This window comes from Protopterus annectens, chromosome 14.part0 (assembly GCF_019279795.1).
Source record: "Protopterus annectens isolate FY-2018-M chromosome 14.part0, PAN1.0, whole genome shotgun sequence".
In the NCBI taxonomy this organism is placed as follows: domain Eukaryota; kingdom Metazoa; phylum Chordata; order Ceratodontiformes; family Protopteridae; genus Protopterus; species Protopterus annectens.
In genome coordinates this window covers 975,860,559-975,885,436 of record NC_056748.1, presented here as the reverse complement: position 1 = coordinate 975,885,436, position 24,878 = coordinate 975,860,559, and the positions used below count along the sequence as shown (strand labels likewise).

Sequence of the window (24,878 nt, the reverse complement as noted above, 5' to 3'; positions counted from 1 at the left end):
AGGTTTCCATTTCTTCTGATTCCTCTTCTGATCAGGAATATTCTCTTCCCCCCTATGAGGATTCTGATGCTGAAGAATCTGTACCTTCAGCTTCTCCTCCAGAGGACTATTCTTTTGGGGAAACCTTACATACCATGAGGGAACATTTCCACTGGGAGAGCCAAGATTTTTCAGACTCTAAAAAGAGGCTCAGGGATTTTTTTTTACTACCTCAACACAAGCCAGTAGCCATCCCACCTGTGTTAGACATTGTAGATTATGTGTTTTCGTAGTCTAGTCTTACCCCTGACTCCTTACCTCCAGCTCCTGTTAAGCCTGACAGATATTACAGGGTTCCTGACTTTCATAAATTCCTTTTTAAAAACCATGCTGCAGACCCAGAAACTATTTCTTAGGGTCCCAAAGGAGTTAAGGCTTCCGCTGCAAAAAACCCTACCCCCTCTGACAGAGATTCTAGGGCACTGGATAGATGGGGGGAAAAGGTTTACACATCTGCTACCTTGGCTCTAAGGGCCTTAAACTGTCAGTTTCATATGCTCAAATATCAGCAACATGTCATGGAATTGCTTAAACAGAAATGTTGTTAAACTCTGAATGTGCAGAAAACAAGGAAATGCAGGATATATTGCATGCAGCTGAACAAGTTGGAAAACATACTTTGCAATGTGGTTTTGATTCTTTAGAGGCCTCCTGCAGGGCCGCAGTCACAGGTTCTGTAATTAGGAGGCATGCTTGGTTAAAGGAACAAAATTTGCCTGATCATGTTAAAGCTAAACTATTAGATGCACCTTTACAGCATGATACTTTGTTTGGTGTTAAGGCAGAAGAGGTGTTAAAGAAAATGGAGGACAAAGCTAAATCTATGCAAAACGGTCAAATATTTTTTACAAGTACAGCCACCTAGGTTTAGTAGACACTGTAAATCCAAAAACGGACCAGCACATGGTATAGCAGCAAAATTGAATTTGTTGTAGAAAAGAAAGCCATTAATAATGGCTAACAAGCAAGCAAACCGGTTTCGGCTGTGCAAAGCCTTCTTCAGTGCTAAAAAGCAAATATTGAATAGTTAAGCAGCTCCCAACATCATGGTATTATATAGAGAGACATTTAAAGGCACATGACAGAAATAAGTAATGACTGGATAATGTAAACATATCTTAAATAGTAACTGATGATTATAGTAATAATAATACAAATCAAAATCACCAAAATAAACTCATGTACATATGAAATGTTAAAAATCCAAAACAAAATACATAAGGAAGTAGGTTGACATATTATTCTCTTTCATTAAGGCCAGGTTTGAACAAAGCCCCTAACCTGGTTATCCACATATTTTCCATGTTATTAAGTTTGGTATGCCAACCTGCTTTAAAGTTCCTATGCATTTGGATTTTGTCTATAATAACAAATTTAAAAACAGCAGTGGGATGATTAATGGTGTGTTTATAGAGGGCATTAGACAATCAGTGGTTTTTAATAGCACTAAGGTGTTCACTAATCCTCAATTTGATTGGCCTGGACGTCTGACCCACATAAAAAGAGGAACAGGTACATGTGGCCAAATAAATGACCCAATCCGAACTGCAATTCCCAAAGATGTTAGTATTGTATATCTGTGATGTATTTTTACTTGAAAATTCCTTAGTTTTGAGCATATGTTGGCAAGCACTACAATGTCCACAAGGAAAACACCCCACTAAAGGATCACCAAATAAGGTGGTTTGGACATTAGTCACTGGTGTATATCTCTTGTAGTGAGTGAAACGAGAATGTATAGTGAGACCCCTACGGTATGAGAAGGCACATTTATCTGGTAGTATGTCATTCAGAAGTTCATTTTAGTATGTCCCAATGTCTGTTAATAATTTCCCTGAATCTGAATGTGTTGTTTCTGAAAGTGGTTACCAACCTTATCGGCTGCACAGAATTTGATTTGTCATCATGCTTCAAATGTTGGTATTGTAATAAGCTTGAGTGTGCCATCTGACTAGTCTGATCAATGGTTTGAGAGATATGATACTTAGAATATTCACGGTTGAAAAGCCTATTTGACAGATCTTGTGCACAAACTTGATGTTGTTCTTCTGAAGAACATATGCATTTCATACGCAAAAATTGGGATTTTGGAATGTTTCGGATGATGTGGCGGGGGTGAGAGCTTGTTGCATGTAGCAATGTGTTATACTGAGGAAACTTCCTATGAACAGTAGTGGCCAATGTGTGATCTTCCAATCTAGAGATGACAACATCCAAAAAAACAATCTCTTGATATTCTATGTTTAAAGTGAATTGTATATCAAAAGGATTGTTGTTAAGATACCTGACAAAAGCAAACACATGGTCCTTATCCCCACGCCACACCATCCAACAGTCATCTAGATATCTTCTCCAGATGTCCAAATGATTTATATGTAGATTATGATGTGCATCATGTATAAATGTTTGCTCAAAAAATCCCATAAATAAATCAGCATATATGGGGGCAAAGGAAGCCCCCATTGCCGTACCTTTGATCTGCCAATATGGATGTCCATCAAAGTAAAAAATGTTTTTACACAGCACATATTCAGTAAGTTTGACAAGAAAATTATTGAAACCAGTGGAATATAATCCAGATTTGTCCAACCAATAAGAGATAGCAGCAATGCCAGCATCATGGGGGATGCTCGTTTATAAAGATGAAGCATCTAGGGTACATAACCACCAATCAGCTTCTAACTGTGAATCTTGAATGATATTGAGAAATTCCGTGGTGTCTTGTATCCTTGATCTAACATTAGACAGTAATGGTTTTAAATAATACGTAAGGAAAGCGGATAGTGGTTCAGTTAAAGAGCCTCTCCCAGAGACAATAGGTCTACCTGGAGGATTAGTAGAGTGTTTATGGATTTTAGGAAGAAGGTATAGATATTGTGGCATAGGTTCCACCACTTTAAGTTGTTTGCCAACCTGTTTACTAATAATACCTTCTTCTATCGCTAAATCCAACAAAAAGTCTATCTGTGCTTTGACATTAGGTGTGGGATCCACAACCATCTGGATATAATAGCGAGCATCAGACAGCTGTCTGTAAGCCTCAGCCTTATATTTGCTGTGATCCATAACAACAATACCTCCCCCCTTGTCTGCTGGAGTGATGACAATATCATGATTAAGTTGAAGTTCAGTAAGAGCAGATCTCTCTCTGCTTGAGTAAGGTTATTTGTGGTAGGTTGGTATATTGTGGAAAAATGTAAATCTTTGATGACACATTCCTTAAAGATAGAAACATGTTTATCCATAGGTGGTGTAAATTCTGATTTGCCAAATTTGAAACCAGTAGATCTTTGAGTAGTGTCATGATCTGAAAAAAATATCTTAAGATTTACCAATCTACAAAAATCATTAACATCTTGTAACAAACTATATTCAGAAACAGGTGAAGTGGGGACAAAATTAAGACCTTTATTTAGTACTTAGTAATGTACAGGTGATAATTCAAAGGATGAAATATTGTGTACATTGTTCACTGTTTCACAATCTGTTGTAATAGAACCTGTAAACTGGATGTTCCTGTATCTGTTTCTATGCTTTCTGCCTCCCCTGCGTGTCTTACGTCCAAAGGGACAGGCTGTTTTCTCTTGGCAGCTGGGGACACCTGGCGTGAAGGGACATCATAGTCTGTAACAGAGGAAGTTTCATCCTCTGACTACCACTAAGGATAGATTCTGTCCTTCTTAATATTGATCTAGGCCTCTTTCTACCATAATTGCTTTTATTAGCTCTATCTGTGAACCTGACATTCTTGGATGTAACAAACGGTTTACCTTTGTCATAATCCGACAAGTCCCTGTTGAATTTGCGTGTTTTTCTCTTAATCAATTGTTGTTCCAAATTGGCCAAATCTTTGGCTAAATCAGAAATATATTCTTTGAAAAATGCTTCAGTTTCAAATAATTGGGCTTCAAGGCACACTTTATGGATTTCTAGTATTTGTGTTTTAATGGTCCTTTCATAATAACTAGTTAGGGTATCCACAAAAAGCATTGAGGCCTGATGTTGGGCTGAAGCCCAATCCTGTGATAACTGGGCATCAATGCTTGATACTAGAGGTTGAAGACGGATCCTAAGCCCCCTAGGTGTAATATCTTTTATTTTGTAGGCCTTGAATAATTTCAAGTGCCAAATGTTAGACCTTAGGGACTTCATGTTTCTGGTCAGTTTTTGAAAAACTAACCCACATTTCTGTTTGGAATCCACTTCACTGTTATTTAAACTACTTGACCCCCTAGTGTTAAAGCCAAAAGCTTCCAGGTTATCTTTATCAGCCGATAGTCCTTGCAAAATTCCACTTAAGTCCATGATAAGACAGTATGTCACAGCACAATTCTTGACCCAAAAAGAACAATTATATCAACTTGAATATGAACAATTGAGTCTATATTTATATATATGGTTGTGCACTACGTTAACCCTATTAATTGTGGAAAATTACCTTGATGGTAAAAAATATATATGTAAGAGAGCAACTTAAAATGCCCCACTCTATATAAAAAGACTCTGTGGTGCCCATATGCTAAGGTAGTTGACAATTCGTCTCACTACAGACAATTAATTATTTTACAATAAGATAAATGTATTAAACAAGAGCAAAGCAAGGGACAATTCAGATATTTATAATTAAATATTTATTGCAGAGATAGTTGATAAGCGCTTTCGCAAATGTAATAGCTTCATCAGATCAAACATTCTCAATAAAACAGACTACTTAAATACCAAAAGAAACATTTCATCCATTCAAATCAGCCAATCAACAAATCACAATAATTAATCCCTATCAAAATTTAAAACAGCAATACATAAATATAACACATAATGAAACCTATTATATAGTAAACCTATTATAACAATCTAAAATGGTTCCCATACTTGTTCTAAAACTATATGTATGTAAAAAATATATGTGTATATATGTATTAATATTAATAAAATATATATGTATTAATAAAATTATTATAATTAATATACAATATGTGTAATAGATGCTGAATTTCATATAAAATATTTAAAATCAGATATGTGATAAATATAATAAATACTAAATATTAAAATGTCTATGGTTGTATTACGTGCCTAAAATTATTTAATGTGTCTGCGTTGTCTGAGTGTTGGTTTGATTGATACTTTGTCATTTAATCCTGAACCTCTGTCTGCTTTTAACAAAATAATCCAGTTATTTTCTCTTTCTTCAGTACGTGTTATTATGTTGCCCCCTCTCACATTGGTCTCAATTACTTCTAATACCCTAAACTGAAACTTGTGGTGAGTATTATGCAAAGCAGTATGTTTCGCTAAGGCATTCTGCATGTTATTTCTCCTAATACTATAAATATGTTCCCTTATCCTGTCACGTAGCGGGCGATTCGTTTTCCCTACGTAGAATGACGAACAAATTACACATACTGCCAAATAAACAACATTAGTGGTCATGCAATTTGCAGATGCTTTTATATAAAACATTCTACCACTATCTGGATGATTAAACACTGTATCACTATCAATGTAACAGCAGAAATTACAATGTCCACATTGTTCCGTGTGGCCCAAATTCATGGAACATTTATCTTTCTTAGGATAACACAACAGTCTTTTCAAATTACTTCTGTTTCTATATACGAAAGAAGGTTTTTCACCAACAATTTGGTGAATATAGTCATCTGCCTTAAGTATGTCCCAATGTTTATCAATAATTTTCTTGACCTCAAAAAGATCTGTTGTATAGTTAGTTGAAAATTTCACATTCGAAGGTAATACTAAATCATTGGTTTTAACAATATTTTGTACCGGACCAAAATATGGTTTACCTTTAGTATCACGTATATCATAAACTTGACTAATATATTGGTCAACTTCATCATTTCTATAGCCTCTATCTATTAGTCTATTTCTCAGGCCTAATAGGTTATTATCTAAACCTTCCTCTAGTGGATTCAGTCTAGAACATCTCAATGTCTGTCCTTTAATAATATTCTTAAAAACGTGTGGTGGGTGCATACTAGATCTATGTAATAACATGTTACTATGACATGATTTTCGATAAACCCCTGTATTAATAAGTCCATTATGCAGCCTTTGTACAAAGACATCCAGAAATTCTATCCTTTCAAAGGAATATTGCATGGTAAATGTCAGACAATTTGTCAACTTATTCATGGAATCTAAAAATTTGTCTAGGTCATTAACTGTACCATTCCACAGAAGAAAGACATCGTCGACAAATCTACGAAAAAAGATGACATGCTTTTTGAATAGAAAATCATTAAACAAAACTTTTTCTTCCCAAAATGCCAAAAACATATTGGCGTAGCTATTGGCACATGGAGTGCCCATAGCTACGCCTTCGTGTTGTTTGTAAATTCTATCACCAAACATAAATACATTGTTATAAAGAACAAGTTCTAAAAAGTGAGCTATCAAATCAATTAGTACTTCAGAATAGTTACTATGTTCTTTAAGGTAGGCCATGATATATGTTAGGCCTAGCTCATTAGGGATCACGGTAAATAAAGATTGTATGTCCAAGGTAACAAAACAACAGGTTTCAATGTAGTCACAGTGCGTGGTACATTCATAAAGATCCACTAAAAATTGTTTGGTATATTTTAAAACAGATCTATTACTATTTAAGATTGGTCTCAAATGTTTTTCTATAAACACTGATAGGTGCTCAGTAACCCATCCCCTTCCTGATACAATTGGTCTCATTGGTGGGTTAGACAAGTTCTTATGTATTTTGGGAAGTCCATATATTAATGGTACAGTTGGTTTCTCAATAGTAAGATATTCAAAGACATCCTTCTCAATTAATTTACTTTTAAAGATGTCCATAAGAGTAACATGTACATAGTTGCATGTTTCAAGGACATCATGTTTAGTAATGGTATCATAATATTTATCTTCCAGCATAGTATGCATTGTATTCATATAACATTCACTATTCATCACAACAACACCAGAACCTTTATCTGCTGGTCTAATAGTGATATTTTTATCCATTTGTAAGTTAATCATACTCTTTCTCTCATTGTATGTCAAATTATCAGATCTTTTGAGTTTGTTAAACTTTTTAGTGTCATAATATTTATAAAGTTCCTCTTCGGTTACTTTCATAAAGGCTTCCACTAGGGGATGATTCGATGGTACATAATCACTAAGGTTTTTGAATGTAAAACCTTCTTTATTCATGTGATTCGTTCTATCTCTATCCTTAAAAATGTATTTAAGCATTATGTTTCTACAGAAAATTTTAAGATCTGTTATGGTGTCAGTAAGACGACCAGTTGTTTTGGGAATAAAGTTTAAACCCTTACTTAATAAAGATATATCAGAATCAGTTAGTTCTATAGAAGAAATATTATGCACTAATTTCTCTTTGTCCACATTTTCTTGAGTGTAGTATGATGTAGGGAGTCTCCTGATAATTTCCTTTTCTGTCTCCCTCTGCTCATGGAACGTGACCTTCTTGGGGCTTTGTCCATGCACACAGGTAAGGGAAAAGACAGATTAGCATCAAAAGTAAACTCATTAGTAATAGGATCTTTTACCTTTGGCCTTACTACAGGCTCCTTATTAATTATAGGTTTATCCTTGACTATGTTAACTTCAGGATATAAATTAGTATCTGTTTCTAGGCTTGAATGTACTAATCTTATCACATCATTAGAATCACTGCAAGATTCATCTATCATCACATCAGTCATATTATTATTAATCATTATGTCAGAGGCCTGTTCAGTTCTAATGCCATGCTGTATAGCAACATTTGCACAAATAGTTTTAGTACCATTAATATTTGTATTACTAGATGTATTTAAGCTGTTAGATACATTTAAGGCATGAGAAACGTCCTTATTAGCAATAGTAGTTTCAGAAAGACCAATTACTTCACTTCCTTTACTAGTTTGCAAAGCGTGAACATTACTATCAGTTCCTTGCCCCTCATTCATGTTAGAATAAAGTCTATTAGTGCCATGCCTCGGCCAAGTAAAGACATGGCCTGATCTAAAATCGTTGAAATCACGTAGTACTTTATTTTTCTTTTGTTGTAGTAACTTCCGATCATAGGCTGAAACACAGTCTAGTAAGCTTTCAAATAGGGGATATACAACAGTTTCTGGGAAGTCTTTAAACAATTGCTTTTGTTTCATGTTAATAGTATTAGCAAGTTTCTTTTCCTCGGGACCAAAATAATCTATTAAGAGCTTCAAATACTCACGGCTAGTCTCCAAGTTTATGCGTTGCCAGCGCGCTAAAAGTTCCGGGAATTCATCCCCCTGGCTGGGCATACAAAACACCCTCAGACCACGAGGCACAATGTGGTGGTCTAAACAGTACTGGAAATGTACTCGTTGTGCCTGCAGACGTTTTAGTTTGAAAAATTCCTTCTCGATGTCATCTAGCGTTTGGTGTAGGACCTGCGTGTTCACAGTCGCTCCGTTGACGTCAGTTAGGTTCGTCTCTTCAAGCGAAAACCAGGAAGGATTGGATATCTCGTTCAGATGCTTGTAAAACCTGGATTCAAGGACTCCTTTGCCCCGGTATTCACTTCTGGGCACGTAGTCTAATTCGATATTAGACATTTCAATATTTTCTATTAGTATACTATAGTAATTCCGATTCTCTTGACGATTCTGTCAGTCCTGTTTGGTATTTGGTATTCTATTACCAAAATAACGTAGCGACAGCTCCTTACTCCGTTGTGGGAAGCAAAAAACTCAAAAAGCTATAGTAATAAACGATATATGCTTCTCACATAGGTAAATGCTCTTGTAAAACTAGAACTTGTACGACAATAAGATAAATGTATTAAACAAGAGCAAAGCAAGGGACAATTCAGATATTTATAATTAAATATTTATTGCAGAGATAGTTGATAAGCGCTTTCGCTAATGTAATAGCTTCATCAGATCAAACATTCTCAATAAAACAGACTACTTAAATACCAAAAGAAACATTTCATCCATTCAAATCAGCCAATCAACAAATCACAATAATTAATCCCTATCAAAATTTAAAACAGCAATACATAAATATAACACATAATGAAACCTATTATATAATAAACCTATTATAACAATCTAAAATGTTTCCCATACTTGTTCTAAAACTATATGTATGTAAAAAATATGTGTATATATGTATTAATATTAATAAAATATATATGTATTAATAAAATTATTATAATTAATATACAATATGTGTAATAGATGCTGAATTTCATACAAAATATTTAAAATCAGATATGTGATAAATATAATAAATACTAAATATTAAAATGTCTATGGTTGTATTACGTGCCTAAAATTATTTAATGTGTCTGCGTTGTCTGAGTGTTGGTTTGATTGATACTTTGTTATTTAATCCTGAACCTCTGTCTGCTTTTAACAAAACAATCCAGTTATTTTTTCTTTCTTCAGTACGTGTTATTAAGTTGCCCCCTCTCACATTGGGCTCAATTACTTCTAATACCCTAAACTGAAACTTGTGGTGAGTATTATGCAAAGCAGTATGTTTCGCTAAGGCATTCTGCATGTTATTTCTCCTAATACTATAAATATGTTCCCTTATCCTGTCACGTAGCAGGCGATTCGTTTTCCCTACGTAGAATGACGAACAAATTACACATACTGCCAAATAAACATTAGTGGTCATGCAATTTGCAGATGCTTTTATATAAAACATTCTACCACTATCTGGATGATTAAACACTGTATCACTCTCAATGTAACAGCAGAAATTACAATGTCCACATTGTTCCGTGTGGCCCAAATTCATGGAACATTTATCTTTCTTGATAACCCCTTTTTTCTTGTGTGTTGGGTGCAAACTATCCCTATGCAAATACTGTTTTTTTTATTATTTAAAATAGGTGGTTATGGTGAACTAATTAATTTTTTGGATTTGACACTTAACATAGATAATGTTACAAGAAAATTTAGAAGTAGAATCTATAGGAAGTCCTGTTTTGCAAACCAGTATTTGCATAGGGATAGTTTGCACCCAACACACATGAAAAAAGGGGTTATCAAGGGTCAAATTATCAGACTCAGTAGGCTCACTTCTGATGAACATATATTTTTAAATGAGCTTATCTTTCTTAGAGAATTATTTCTCCAAAGAGGTTATGACCGAAGGTGGTTAGAGGAAATAGAAAAAGAGGTTTTACTTTTAAGAAAAGGTGTTGCTCAACCCATTTTGGCTTCTGAGGACATAATGGTGGGAGCTCCTATAAGTTTACATCATAGTAACACACGAAACAATCAAGAATTCAACATAGCATTTCCTTTGCCAATAGTAAATGAAATTTGGTGTATAAAGGAAATCATTGAGAAGAACTGGAGAATCATTTTAGGTAACAATGAATTAAGTTTATCTTTGGGGTATTTACCAAAGTTTACATATAAAAAAGTTACAAACATTAGACAGAAGTTAGAAACTTCTCAGAAGTCAGAAAGTCACAAGGACAGAGCAGTTAGCAATAAAAAAGGTACTTCTGCATGTAAAGACTGTAAACAATGTAGGTTCATGTGTAATTCATCCTTCATTACAATAGAACATTTGGGACAAACATTTTGGGCAAATAAATATTTTAATTGCCATAGTGAAAATGTAGTCTACATGGCTACTTGTTCCACATGCCAAAATTACTATATAGGCAAAACAAAAAGAGTTTTAAAACGTACAATTTATGAGCATGTTCTAGCTATAAAGAAAACAGATAAAAACAATTCTTTAGCTAGACATGCTCTTTCTTGTATGAATTTTAAGAAATTTGAATTTTTCGTTTTAGATTATGTAGAGAAAAAAATGTTTGGTGGTGACATTGACAACATATTAGAACAGAGGGAAGCATTTTGGCAGCTCTTTTTTGGGGCTGATACATACCCAGGGCTTAATGAAGTCATTAACATAAAATGTCTTTTAAAGTATAGATAAATAGAGCATGGAATAACATATTGATATGTTGTATTTATTTATATGTATGTATATACATTTTTATAGATATATCAATTATTTTACATAGTATTACTTTAAATTTATTTCATTGTGCAGACTATGACATCATTTCCTGTAATGAATCATTTAAAAGGTGGTTAGGTGGTTATTATTTGTTTTTCTGAAGAAGTTCACATCATTAAAAGTGGATGAAAGCGCTAGCTCATTGTGCCTCAGTGTGTCTCTTGGTTGGATCCTGGTATTTTCATTTTCAAAGTTACTAGTTTGTGCTTTCCAGCTTGGTTTACTGTTGTTTCAGTTTTTGTTTTGGAACCAACATTGATGGCAGCTGAGGTTTCTTCACAAGAAGACTTGTTGAATCTTTCCACCTATCCAGTTCCTGAAAGAGGTGAAGAGTTGCCTACTACATCAACTTTTTCATTACAACTGTCGAGTACTATCACCAAGATAGTACAAAATTGTTTGGAAGAACAATTAAACCTCAAAAAGGTCCAAAAGGGCGAGGGCGCTTTAAGACCTGAAGTGGGAGATTGCCCACGCCCTTTTCAGTCCTTGGAAGCCTGCAGTGAAGACAATCCTGTGAACCGAAATGGTGAGGGAGCTGAATCACGAAGTATGGCAAATAATCTTGTATGGAATTCCATCAGTAAATCTTATGAGAATCCGTTTACAAATTTGACAAATATTCCAATGAATGAAACTGTAAGCAAACAATTACATGATTCCAATTCATGCAAAAAGTGCATTTTTGAACTGGAGAGACTTGTTTTCAAGTATGTGTCTTTAACTTTGGAAGTACAATACTTAGGGGAATGTATTAATCGTAAAATAGTTCCGCAAGGTCTGAGAACGGCAAAATTCCCAAACTGTGTCTCTCCTGGTGATGATTTGTGCAATGTTTTAATAGAATTGTACAATGAGACTGGTTTGGCCATGATGAGAGTGCTTGTCTCTCACTATGAAAAAGAAATAGTTAAACTCAAGGACAGTATTAAATCTATGGATGAAAGTATAAAAAGTTACATCTGCTTCAGTAATTTTTCAACATTATATAATGGAAATGAAGCAAAGGCGGACAGACATAGAGCTACCATTATAGCTAGAAAACAAAATAAATTAAAGAGAGACATTCAAGTTTATAGGTCGAATCAGGCTTACATCAGTATTACTGATGTGAGTGGCACCACAGTACCTACAACTAATAACAATTCTTTGGTCAATATGGTGGCTAATACCCAAGAGGGGTTGACTACAGGAAATAAGGAGGTTTTTCCTAGAGTGAATGAAGTACCAGTTAATTTGGTCAATGATGAACAGAGTGTCAATGTAAATGGTACTACAAATAACACAGCAAGAGTGGGAACTAGTTTTGCTGGAGTGGTGGCTACTTGCAATGGACATTCCAATGGACATGTCACTGGCCCTTTTCGAACACAAGGGCCCTCCATGAAAAGGACTACCAAATGGTACAATGTAACGCAGCAGAAAGGGAAGACAAAGGGGAAGAACAAACGGAGGTGATTTCATCTCCAAGAGATAACTTTACAATAGATATTGTTAATTTGAGTAGTACTTCCTTTTGTGCAGCGACTAACAACGTGCTCAGAAAAGGTTTTTCTTTTATTCCTACCAACAGGATGAACATTGGCAAGTTAATGATTGATTTTAGGCTTTTTTTGCGTAAACTTAATCTGCAATACATTCTGCATGATGTTACTACTACAGTGGAACAGGGAAATTCCAGGCTTACTAAACCAAGTGTCTTTAACCCCCCCCATTGGTGAACACACTACAAGTGTTTCAGAACATTTGTGAAAAAGAGTTTAGAGATTTAAACATGGCAATGTTAAAAATAACTTATCTGAAGCTGAATTTATTGCTTTGGAAAATATAAGTATGAATTCTAACATTAGAACTATGAAAGCTGATAAAGGGGGAAAAATAGTTATCATGGACACTTGTGTTTATGAAAAATCTCTCAGTACATTGTTAGAAGATTCAGACACTTATTCTAAAGTTTCTTTACACTTTGTCAACTACAGTTTTAGGAAAATTGATATCCTGTTGTTTGATATGTTTTGCCAAGGGGAAATTGACAAAGCTGATTATGATTTTCTAGTGGTAGAACATCCCAAAATGGCTACGTTTTTTGGAATTCCAAAAATTCAAAATAACAAACTAAGTCCATCTTTTAGACCTATAGTCTCTGCCAGACAATTTAAAACTGAGAATATTTCAATATGGTTAGACAATGTTCTTAATCCAATAGTACAAAAATCTGAACATTATATAAGAGATTCTTGGCATTTGCTTGAGATCCTAGGCAAATATAAAGTGCCTGACAGAGACATATATTTTTGTACGCTAGATGTCACAAGTTTGTATACTTCCATTAATCAGGAAGTGGGTTTAGAGTTCATGAGAGAGTATCTTACATGTCATACTGATTTTTCAGGTGAAAAAGTAAACACAGTTTGTACATTAATGGAATTAGTACTCGACAATAATTTTTTTAAATTCAATAGTACATTATATAAGCAAATATCAGGTGTAGCCATGGGAGCAAGAGTGGCACCGGCTTTTGCAAACATAGTCATGGCCATTTGGGAAAATAGGTTCCTGAAGTTACACCCTGGTTACAACAAGGTAGAATTATACCATAGATACATAGATGATTTGCTTTTTTTGTGGTCAGGGGAACATTCTGAATTTGTATCTGACCTTAATGGCACTACAGATTTTTTATTATTTAAAATAGGTAGTTATGGTGAACAAATTAATTTTTTTGGATTTGACACAACATAGATGATGTTACAAGAAAATTTAGAGGTAGAATCTATAGGAAATCCTGTTTTGCAAACCAGTATTTGCATAGGGATAGTTTGCACCCAACACACATGAAAAAAGGGATTATCAAGGGTCAAATTATCAGACTCAGTAGGCTCACTTCTGATGAACATATATTTTTAAATGAGCTTATCTTTCTTAGAGAATTATTTCTCCAAAGAGGTTATGACCGAAGGTGGTTAGAGGGAATAGAAAAAGAGGTTTTACTTTTAAGAAAAGGTGTTGCTCAGCCCATTTTGGCTTCTGAGGACATAATGGTGGGAGCTCCTATAAGTTTACATCATAGTAACACAAGAAAAAATCAAGAATTCAACATAGCATTTCCTTTGCCAATAGTATATGAAATTTGGTGTATAAAGGAAATCATTGAGAAGAACTGGAGAATTATTTTAGGTAATAATGAATTAAGTTTATCATTGGGGTATTTACCAAAGTTTACATATAAAAAAGTTACAAACATTAGACAGAAGTTAGAAACTTCTCAGAAGTCAGAAAGTCACAAGGACAGAGCAGTTAGCAATAAAAAAGGTACTTTTGCATGTAAAGACTGTAAACAATGTAGGTTCATGTGTAATTCGTCCTTCATTACAATAGAACATTTGGGACAAACATTTTGGGCAAATAAATATTTTAATTGCCATAGTGAAAATGTAGTCTACATGGCTACTTGTTCCACATGCCAAAATTACTATATAGGCAAAACAAAAAGAGTTTTAAAACGTAGAATTTATGAGCATGTTCTAGCTATAAAGAAAAAAGATAAAAACAATTCTTTAGCTAGACATGCTCTTTCTTGTATGAATTTTAAGAAATTTGAATTTTTCGTTTTAGATTATGTAGAAAAAAATGTTTGGTGTTGACATTGACAACATATTAGAACAGAGGGAAGCATTTTGGCAGCTCCTTTTTGGGGCTGATACATACCCAGGGCTTAATGAAGTCATTAACATAAAATGTTTTTTAAAGTATAGATAAATAGAGCATGGAATAACATATTGATTTATTGTATTTATTTATATGTATGTATATACATTTTTATAGATATATCAATTATTTTACATAGTATTACTTTAAATTTATTTCATTGTGCAGACTATGACATCATTTCCTGTAATGAATCATTTAAAAGGTGGTTAGGTGGTTATTTGTTTTTCTGAAGAAGTTCACATCATTAAAAGTGGATGAAAGCGCTAGCTCATTGTGCCTCAGTGTGTCTCTTGGTTGGATCCTGGTATTTTCATTTTCAAGACTACATCAGCTGTCGACTGAGATGGAATAGTAGAAATTTGAAAAAAACAAAATGCACCAGATGAAATTAGGAGATGTATACAAGATGTAGCCTGCAAACCAGGCGTCCCCAGCGTGAAGTGAGAAGCAACAGGAACAAACCAAGCACACGCTCGAGGGACTAAGTGCACGGTCCAAACCAACACGAAAGGGTAAATCCAAAAACGGGCCAGCACATGGTATAGCAGCAAAATTTAATTTATTATAGAAAAGAAAGCCATTAATAATGGCTAACAAGCAAGCAAACCGGTTTCGGCTGTACAAAGCCTTCTTCAGTGCTAAAAAGCAAATGTTGAATAGTTAAGCAGCTCCCAATATCATGGTGTTATATAGAGAGACATTTAAAGGCACATGACAGAAATAAGTAATGACTGGATAATGTAAACATATCTTAAATAGTAACTGATGATTATAGTAATAATAATACAAATCAAAATCACCAAAATAAACTCATGTACATATGAAATGTTAAAAATCCAAAACAAAATACATAAGGAAGTAGGTTGACATATTATTCTATTTCATTAAGGCCAGGTTTGAACAAAGCCCCTAACCTGGTTATCCACATATTTTCCATGTTATTAAGTTTGGTATGCCAACCTGCTTTAAAGTACCTATGCATTTGGATTTTGTCTATAATAACAAATTTAAAAACAGCAGTGGGATGATTAATGGTGTGTTTCTAGAGGGCATTAGACAATCGGTGGTATACACTGGCCAACAAGGAATTGGTCCTTTCCTGTGTAGACAGACCTCAAAGGGGCAGATCCAGATGCCCTAGAGGCAGATCCCAGGCGCAAGGTTCATACAGGTCAGAGCAATGGGGTGCTTCTACCTCCAAAGTTGAAGACAAATATGAACCATGCAGGAAACTGTCCCAATTACTCCCCCCTGCCTGCACCAAGCACTTATCTCCTGGCAGCACCCTTAGGGGGAAAATTAGCACTTATTTCTCAAAATTGGCACATTATAACCCAGGACAAGTGGGTCCTAAATATCGTGCCACAAGGCTACAGGTTCCATTTCCATACCCTGCCAAAGGCAAACAGCTGGCCAGATCTGCCAAAAAATCAATGGGCAGAGGCGCAAAAACAAGTCTCATCCCTCATGGACATGAGGGCCATTCAGCAGGTACCAGAGCAAGAGCAGGGACAAGAATTTTACTCAAGACTGTTCTTGGTACCCAGAAAGGACAAGGCCTGGAGGCCAATACTGGACCTACAGGCACTCATGGCTGTGGAACCTTTTATCATTTTTTGTCCGGACAGGGTCTCTCTGAGGACAAACCCAACATTTATGCCTAAGGTGGTGTCCAGTGTGGCTCTCAACCAAACTATTCACCTGCCAACCTTCTATCCAAATCCACAGAACAAGGGGGAGAGAATTCTGCATTCTTTGGACGTACACAGACAGCTTAGATTCTTCTTGGACAGAACCAAAGCTTTCGGAAAGACAGAGCAATTACTAGTGACTTATGCTGCAGGATCACAAGGAAAGGCTGTCTCAAAGCAGACTATTTCAAAGTGGATATGCCACTGCATTCGTTTCTGCTATGTACACCATGGCAAGCCAGTACCCAAGGGCATTAGGCCACACTCAACCAGAGCTGCAGCCACTTCAGCAACCTTTCTCAGAAGAGTACCTACCAAGGACATTTTAGAGGCTGCTATTTGGAGTTCAGTACACACGTTTACAAAGCACTACCATCTGCCATTCTACTCTAAATCCAGGGCAGGCTTTGCCACTGCAGTTCTGCAGGGCCTCATAGCCACTCCTAATGCTGTTTAGCTCCAGCCTCCCTACCTTAGCTTTGGGACTCTACCCAAATGTAATGACTGCAACAGTGAAACACGAAGAACATAGTACAGTTGTGTACACTTACCATAAATGTAGATGTTCGAGTGTATTCACTGTTGCAGTCTGGGTTACCCACCCACCATCCCCCTTCTCTTCTAACGGAACCTATCTTTCCTTCTCTGATTTATACAACCTATGTGGTGTATTTGCTTGTTGATGAAGGTAAATTTTATTTTGGTGCATGTAATTATACATATATAAAGTATGCCTACCCTTTTGGGGGGCACCTCATATCTGGGGCAAGAAAAACTAAAGAAAGTGGTGTCGGCTGCCTCTTTTATACCCCTGATGACCTGACGTCAGGGAAGGAGCGACAGCGGCCGACGCAGGACCCAAGACTTGGGAATTCAGGCTGGCTGAGGGCAGCCTGCCAGCAGGATTACCCAAATGTAATGACTGCAGCAATGAATACACTCGAACATCTACATTTATGGTAAGTGTACACAACTATACTTTTCAGCTATATGACTTCTGAATGTCCATAACTTTTTACATTTTCCTTTTTAAGTCTTTATGGACACATTCAGGCCAATAAAGCCAAATCCCACTAGCTGTGGTCAAGCATGTTTCAGCCTTCTTATGACCTTATCAGCACAGCATAAGTGGACTGTTTGGCTATACTCTAGAAACACAGCGTCTTTATAGCCAGCTGATTGGATTTATTGTCCTGAATGTGTCCATAAAGATTTAAAATCGAAAAAGTAAAAAGTCATGGACATTCGAAAGGCATATAGCTGAAACAATTGATGTCCTTAAGGGGTCATTTGCATATATACTGTGGGCCTGTATTACAGGCGATTTAAGGTATTACACATTGAAAACTCTAGCTTGGCAAGGTATTACTTGTAGTTTTTAGGTTTGTCTGTGTGACTTTTTGACTCCAAATATATCCCAATTAATAACTAAATTAACTTAATGGTTATGGACAACAGCTGGGTATAAAGACCATGTGTTGCCAGAGTATAGCCAGACAGTGTACTTATTCTGTGCTGATAGGTCATAAGAAGGCCGAAACATGCATATCCATAGCTAGTGGGGTTTGGCTTAATGGCCTGAATGTGTCCTTGAAGACTTGAAAAGGAAAAAATCATGCACATTCAGAAGCCATATAGCTGAAACACTTGATATCCTCAATGGGCCATTTGCATATATCCCATGGGCATCTATTATAGGAGGTTTAAGGTATGACACAGTGTAAACTCTAGTTTGCTTAGGTTTTTCTTGTAGTTTTTTCTTTTAAAGTATGACTAGGTCTTCCGCTGGATTTGGCATCCAAGAAACAGCAAGGTAGCTACATGGATTTGCATTTGTCTCTTCCCGTGACCAGGGTTTATTACAATTGCCAAGGAAAAATGAAACCTTTAATTGGTGCTTCATTCATAAGTAATATTCAGTGGCACGTCTGTTCTGTAATTTCTTATGCTTCACAAAGCCCTGCAGACAGATCAGTACAGTAGCTTATGCATTACAATCCCAGTTTCTAAAACTCTCCATTGCAAAAGTGAGTTCTCATCATTCAGACTGCAGCATTGTCCATGCAGATGATGTTGCACAACCTTGAAGGCCAGCAAATTGATAACAGCAAAGCCTTAACCTGTAGATACAGAAAATCATTATTACAAAGAGTTCAGGTGCAAGAATGCCTAAAGTATCTTATTCCATATTGGTTGCTTTGTTTTAGTGATCTATTCATGTTCAGTGTTCCAGGCTGCTGTACATTGCAACAAACAACAACTCAAATATTATTTTCTTACGACCTGAGCTTTATAACAGAAGGACACTGATTTCCTTTTGAAACCACTATTACAGAGCATATTAGTATATATATTACAAAAAGTCCTTTTGCTTTGAGTTTCAAAACCCTTTAACATCAAACTTAAAGTCTTTGGTGAGCAAGTTAACTTACAGACATCTTCAGCTTCTTTACGTGTAAAGTTAAAAGGCTATGCCACCTGCCTGGTCAGGCTTCTCTACTTAGTATGCTTGTGTAGAAGGTTTTCAAAAATAATGCACAGACCTTCTCCTTCACACTGCAAAGCAGATATTATACAAGGGGTTATATTACCAATATACATTCATCATTTTGTCTCTTCCAGAGAGAATAACAGGAGCTGCTCTTGATTTACTGAAGTGGTCTTATGCGGTTACTTCATTGTATTCTTTTCATTTGCAAAAATAACTTAAATTACAGAGACTGCTATTAATACATGCTACTTTTAGTCAAATATGTATCATAAAATTGCCTTGTAAAGATATTTGCCTAGCATAAATAAATAACTACAGACACACCGGACATAACTTCACCAAACACTAGGAGATAGTAGTTTGGCTTTAGCCAGGACATAAGATGCTGTTACTGGATACAGCGATCGTATTAACATGTTATGTCCCACAGTTATTTTTTTATTGCTTGGTAATATAGCCAAATGTCATGATTTATTGTTACAGTGACTCTCTCTGGAGAACATACTACGGTTAGGTAAAATGCACTTACCATAATAATAAGTTATTGAGGAAAGGTCACTGTAACAGTAAAATCCTACGCCTTTGTTTACACTTTGTATAAGTTTTAATGTATTCCATTTAATATTGCCTTATGTTACGCTGCATTTGTGTGGTGGCAAACTAAAATTTAAATTAAATTTGTGTGGTGTAAGCATATCTAGTTTGCCCTTTTAAGTGTTTTTAGCATACTTCCTTCCCTCTTTGTACTTTGAGAGATCTAAGCCCTTCAGTCTTCTTCTGCCCCCTGCTTACTCTGCTGTCTGTCCTGTTTTGGATGACTGCATATCTTCAAGAAATTAAGGTCGAGACAATGATAAAACTGAAACTGTAGCCAAATGCACGGATCCAATAAATAAAATTCCAGAAAAACGCCAGACACTTTAATAAAACAACCAAGCTTTCAGATTACAAATCCTTCATCAGTGTTAGAATGTCTATGCTAGATTCTAAAACCTTAAATAGTCAATTAAACAGTCACATGATAACAGCCAGCCTGTAAAACATAAAACTGATTACAAATGTCACTAAATTATTTTAAAATGAGTTAAACATATTCCTGTATGCATGTAACACACACAAAATGCAAAACCCATAAAATATAATATAAAACCATTTTTCATCTTATTTCTTTCTGTTTTTTAACCAGTATTGGCTTAATGGTCAGTGCATTATTCAGTCCTGGTTTCATATCAGCTCTTAGCTTAGTTATCCAAGTGTACTCCCTATTCTCTAAAGCATTATTCAAGTTCCCACCTCTAATCTGTTTACATACTATATCTATTACTCTGAATTTAAAACTGTCCATTTCCATTTCCCATTATATGCTTACTTAAAGCATTACTTTCTATTTCCCTACATATACTTGACTTATGCTCTATAATATGGTCCTTAAGGTTTTAGAATCTAGTATAGACATTCTAACACTGATGAAGGATTTGTAATCTGAAAGCTTTGTTGTTTTATTAAAGTATCTGGCGTTTTTCTGGAATTGTATTTATTGGATTTGTGCATTTGGCTACAGTTTCAGATGTTCTTCGTGTTTCAGTGTTGCAGTCATTACATTTGGGTAATCTGCTGGCAGGTTGCCCTCAGTCAGCCTGAACAACAAAGTCTTGGGTCCTGCGTCGGTTGCTGTCTCCTCTTCCATGACGTCAAGTCGTCAGAGGTATAAAACATGCAGCCGACGCCATTTTATTCAGTCTTTCTTGCCGCGCGGTGCCCAAAGCAGAAGCAGTTCGCAAGTGCCAGTCGGCTGACTCCTGAAATTTTCGTATTCGAGTTTCGGAACTGAAGTCTTCAACTAAAGCTAAGTACCTCGTTGGGGAAACTTTTTCTTGCTCCTTACCGATGTCAGTAAAAGTTAATAATTGCATTACTTGTGGGAAGCAAATACCTCATAAGGATTTTCATTTGTACTGTATTCCTTGCCTAGGCCCTGATCACAGTGTGCCTTGCTGTCGGTTTTGTGCTAGATTTAACCAACGCACTATTAAGCGTCGGTATATTTTTGCTTCTAAATATTTTGGTTCAAGATTTAATTATGCTGAAATGTCGTTGGTTAGCAATCCGACTACCGGAGTTCACAAAAACCACAAGGAAAAAGACAGAGACAGACCGGCGAGGTCCAAAACCGATGACAAAGCTTCTCCCAAGCCAGTCGCTGGTTCGCCGGTACTCAGTGAGGCACTTTCACAGCCCCTGATACCTGCTACTTTTGAGTCGCAGGCCTCTACCGAGACCCATTCGGTGTCCAGTATGCCGCGAGATTCTCAGAGTATTGAACCCGCAGATGTCTCTCCCTTGGATGGGTCCGGAGCCACTGAGCAGGCACCGGCTTCTGAGCGTGTTTTCAGGCCTCAACATTTTTATATTAAACTGACGCCAGCAACACAAACAAGGTCAAAAACAACTTCTATGTCTAAAAAACTGACGCATGAGCCACGTGCTCAGGCCCCTATGCCTAAAAAATGATGATCAAAATGGCTGAGGATTTAATTACTTTGATCAGGGGTTCCCAAACCCCCCCCCCCCCAAGAGGCCTAGGCAAGGCACTGACTATGAATCTTCAGATCTGGTTTCCATTTCTTCTGTTTCCTCTTCTGATCAGAAATTTTCTGTTCCACCCTATGAGGATTCTGATGCAGAGGAATCCATCCCCTCTGCATCTCCTCCTAAGGATTACTCTTTTGGAGAGACTTTGCATACTTTAAAGGAACATTTTCACTGGGAGAGTCTCTGAATCAAAAAAGAGGCTTAGGGATTTCCTTCTTCTTCCTCAGCATAGGCCTTTGGCAATACCTCCTGTATTAGACAATGTTGATGATGTGTTCTTGGAATCAAGCGTGGCTCCTGATTCCCTGCCTCCGGCTCCTAGTAAGCCAGACAGATATTACAGGGTTCCTGGCTCCCACAAATTTCTTTTAAAAAATCCTGAGACTATTTCTCAGGGTCCCAAGGGTGTTAAGGCTTCTACAGCCAAAAATCCTACCCCTTCTGATAGAGATTCCACGGCGCTGTATAGATGGGGTAAGAAGGTTTATACGTCTGCAACCTTGGCAATCAGGGCTTTAAACTGCCAGTTTCATATGCTTAAGTATCAGCAGCATGTTATGGGCTTACTGAAACAGAAAATGATGTTGATTTCTGATTGTGTGGAAAATAAAAAGTTACAGGAATTATTGCATTCAGCAGAACAGGTTGGAAAGCATACTTTGCAATGTGGTTTTGATTCCTTGGAGGCCTCTTGTATGGCCGCCATTACTGGATCTGTGATTAGAAGGCATGCCTGGCTCAAGGAGCAAAATCTGCCTGATCATGTTAAAGCTAAATTGTTGGATGCCCCTTTGCAGCGTGATATTCGGTTTGGTAATAAGGCAGAAGAAGTTTTGAAGAAAATGGAAAACAAAGCTAAATTTATGCAAACTGTAAAAGATTTCTTGCAAGTGTAGCCACTCAGGTTCAGTAGGCACTGGCCTACTAAAATTTGGTCCTTTCCTGTGTCCAACTGAGCCGCTCAGGGCAAACCCAGGCACTCAAAAGTCTCTAGATATCAATCACAGGGTTCTTCCTGGTCAAAGCAACGGGGTGCCTCCATCTCCAAATCTGGAGGAAACAAAGCACAACCCTACAGTAAGCAGTCTCAGTGACTTTCCTCTACCATCTCCAAGCACTTATCTTTTGGCAGCCCCCTTGGGGGGAAAACTCACACTTCATGCTCAAAATTGGCAGTTAATTACCCAGGACAAATTGGTATTAAATGCAGTATCCCAGGGGTACAGATTTCATTTCCATACTTTGCCAGTTCCAAACGGATGGCCGGATCTGTCACAAAACCAATGGGTAGAGGCCCAGAAACAAGTCATGTCCCTTATGGATATGGAGGCTATTCAACCTGTACCAGAAAAGGAAAAAGGACAAGGTTTTTATTCAAGACTTTTCCTGGTACCCAGAAAAGACAATTCATGGCGTCCAGTACTGGACTTATCGATTCTGAACACGTTCCTGGACATTCCAAAATTCAAAATGCTGACTCTACAACAGCTACTGCCTATGCTAGGAAAGAATGCTTGGTTAGTAGCTCTAGACTTAAAAGAGGCGTACCTGCATATCCCAATAAGGGAATCATACAGAAGATACCTCTGCTTCAAAGCAGGTTTTTTGCATTACCAATTCTCTTCACTGCCCTTTGGCTTATCTACTGCGCCCGGGGTCTTTACAAAATGCCTGGCACCAGTAATTGCATTCTGCAGACAAAGAAGCATTCAAATTTATCCTTATCTGGATGACTGTCTCATTCAAGCAGAGGACAAGGACACTCTTCTTCAACATCTAGCATTTGTAAAAAGGCTTCTGGCATGCCTAGGGTACACTATAAATGAAAAGAAATCACAACTGGTACGCTCGCAAATAATTACATTCCTGGGTGCAAGCTTGAATACAATTGCCCAGATGGCTTACCTCATGCCAGACAAACAAAGGCAACTGACAACATACTTCAAACAAATGGCAACAAAAACCCAGTTATCTGCAAGACAAATTCTGCAGGCTTTGGGGTTCATGACATCCTGCATTCTACTAATTTCGTATGCGAGACTGCATATGAGGAAACTTCAGTGGTACCTAAAAGGTTTATGGAGTCAACATTGTCACAACCTGGAAACAATGATTCCTCTCATTCCCTGCCTACAACAGGAGTTTCTTTGGCGGGCAGAGGCATGTCACCAAAACAAGGGATTGTCATTCATTCTACCCCATGCCACCCAAACCCTAACTATCGACTCATCAGACTGTGCTTGGGGGGCCCACCTGGCAGGGAGATGCATTCAGGGCAAATGGAGCCCAAACCAAATGCATCTGCATATTAACCAGAAAGAAATGCTAGCTGTTCAGAATGCTGTGACAGCCTTCAAGGACTTACTTCATCCAGGACAACTACTGATAAAGATGGACAATACTACAGTTATGTGGTACATAAACAAGCAGGGGTACACATTCTTACCCCCATTGCAGACTAGCCATGGACTTGTGGAACACAGCCTTGACTTACCAAATACATCTTCAAGCTCAATTCCTGCCAGGAAAGCAAAATACTCTGGCAGACGACCTAAGCAGAAGTCTTATGGACCCGCACGAATGGAAACTGGATCCACAGATCTTCAGCATGTTAACACAGAAATGGGGGAGCCCAGACATAGATCTATTTGCCTCTCCTCAAAATTATCAGTTGGACAAATTCTGCATAAGAACCCATTGCAAAAAAGCATGGAAAGTGGATGCTCTATCCTTCAGCTGGAAAAACCCATCAGTCTATGCCTTTCCCCCTCTGCCTCTACTCTCCAAGGTCTTACTAAAAGTCAGACAGGAAAAACCAAAAATGATCCTAATTGCTCCAGACTGGCCTCGCCAGCACTGGTACCAGCTTTTAAGGAATTTGTCACACCTTCCTCCATGGTACTTGCCTCAAATACATACCTCATCTACTGTCTCAGCAGAACTATCAAATTCTGCACACTCAGCTCCAAACTCTGAACCTTACAGCATGGCTAATCAACTAATTATTCAAACCACACCTCTCAGTAAATCTGTGATGGATGTCATTTTGGAAGCCAGAAGGCCTAGAACTCGAAAATCTTATGCTGATAAATGGAAGAGATTCTGTGCTTGAAATCAAGCACAAGGAATAGACACAGGAAAGCCCAATATTCCTCAGATTTTACAATACTTAACTGAGATGCTTGACAAGGGCCTATCTTTTTCTTCAATAAAAATCCATGCCTATGCCGTCTCAGCTCATTACAACACAGAGCCTCCCCTCTTTTCTCATCCACTGCTTAAACAGTATCTTAGAGGGGACACAAATGTAAGGCCTCCCAGGAGAGCACCAA

At 37.0% G+C, this 24,878-nt stretch overlaps 1 protein-coding gene across 1 annotated transcript in view; it reads left to right on the top strand.

Moving 5' to 3' along the window:
- The window catches only part of ERCC6 (ERCC excision repair 6, chromatin remodeling factor), a 1,256,800-nt gene that overhangs the window by 393,422 nt on the left and 838,500 nt on the right, over nucleotides 1-24,878 (top strand). The gene's annotated exons all lie outside the window — the stretch shown is intronic.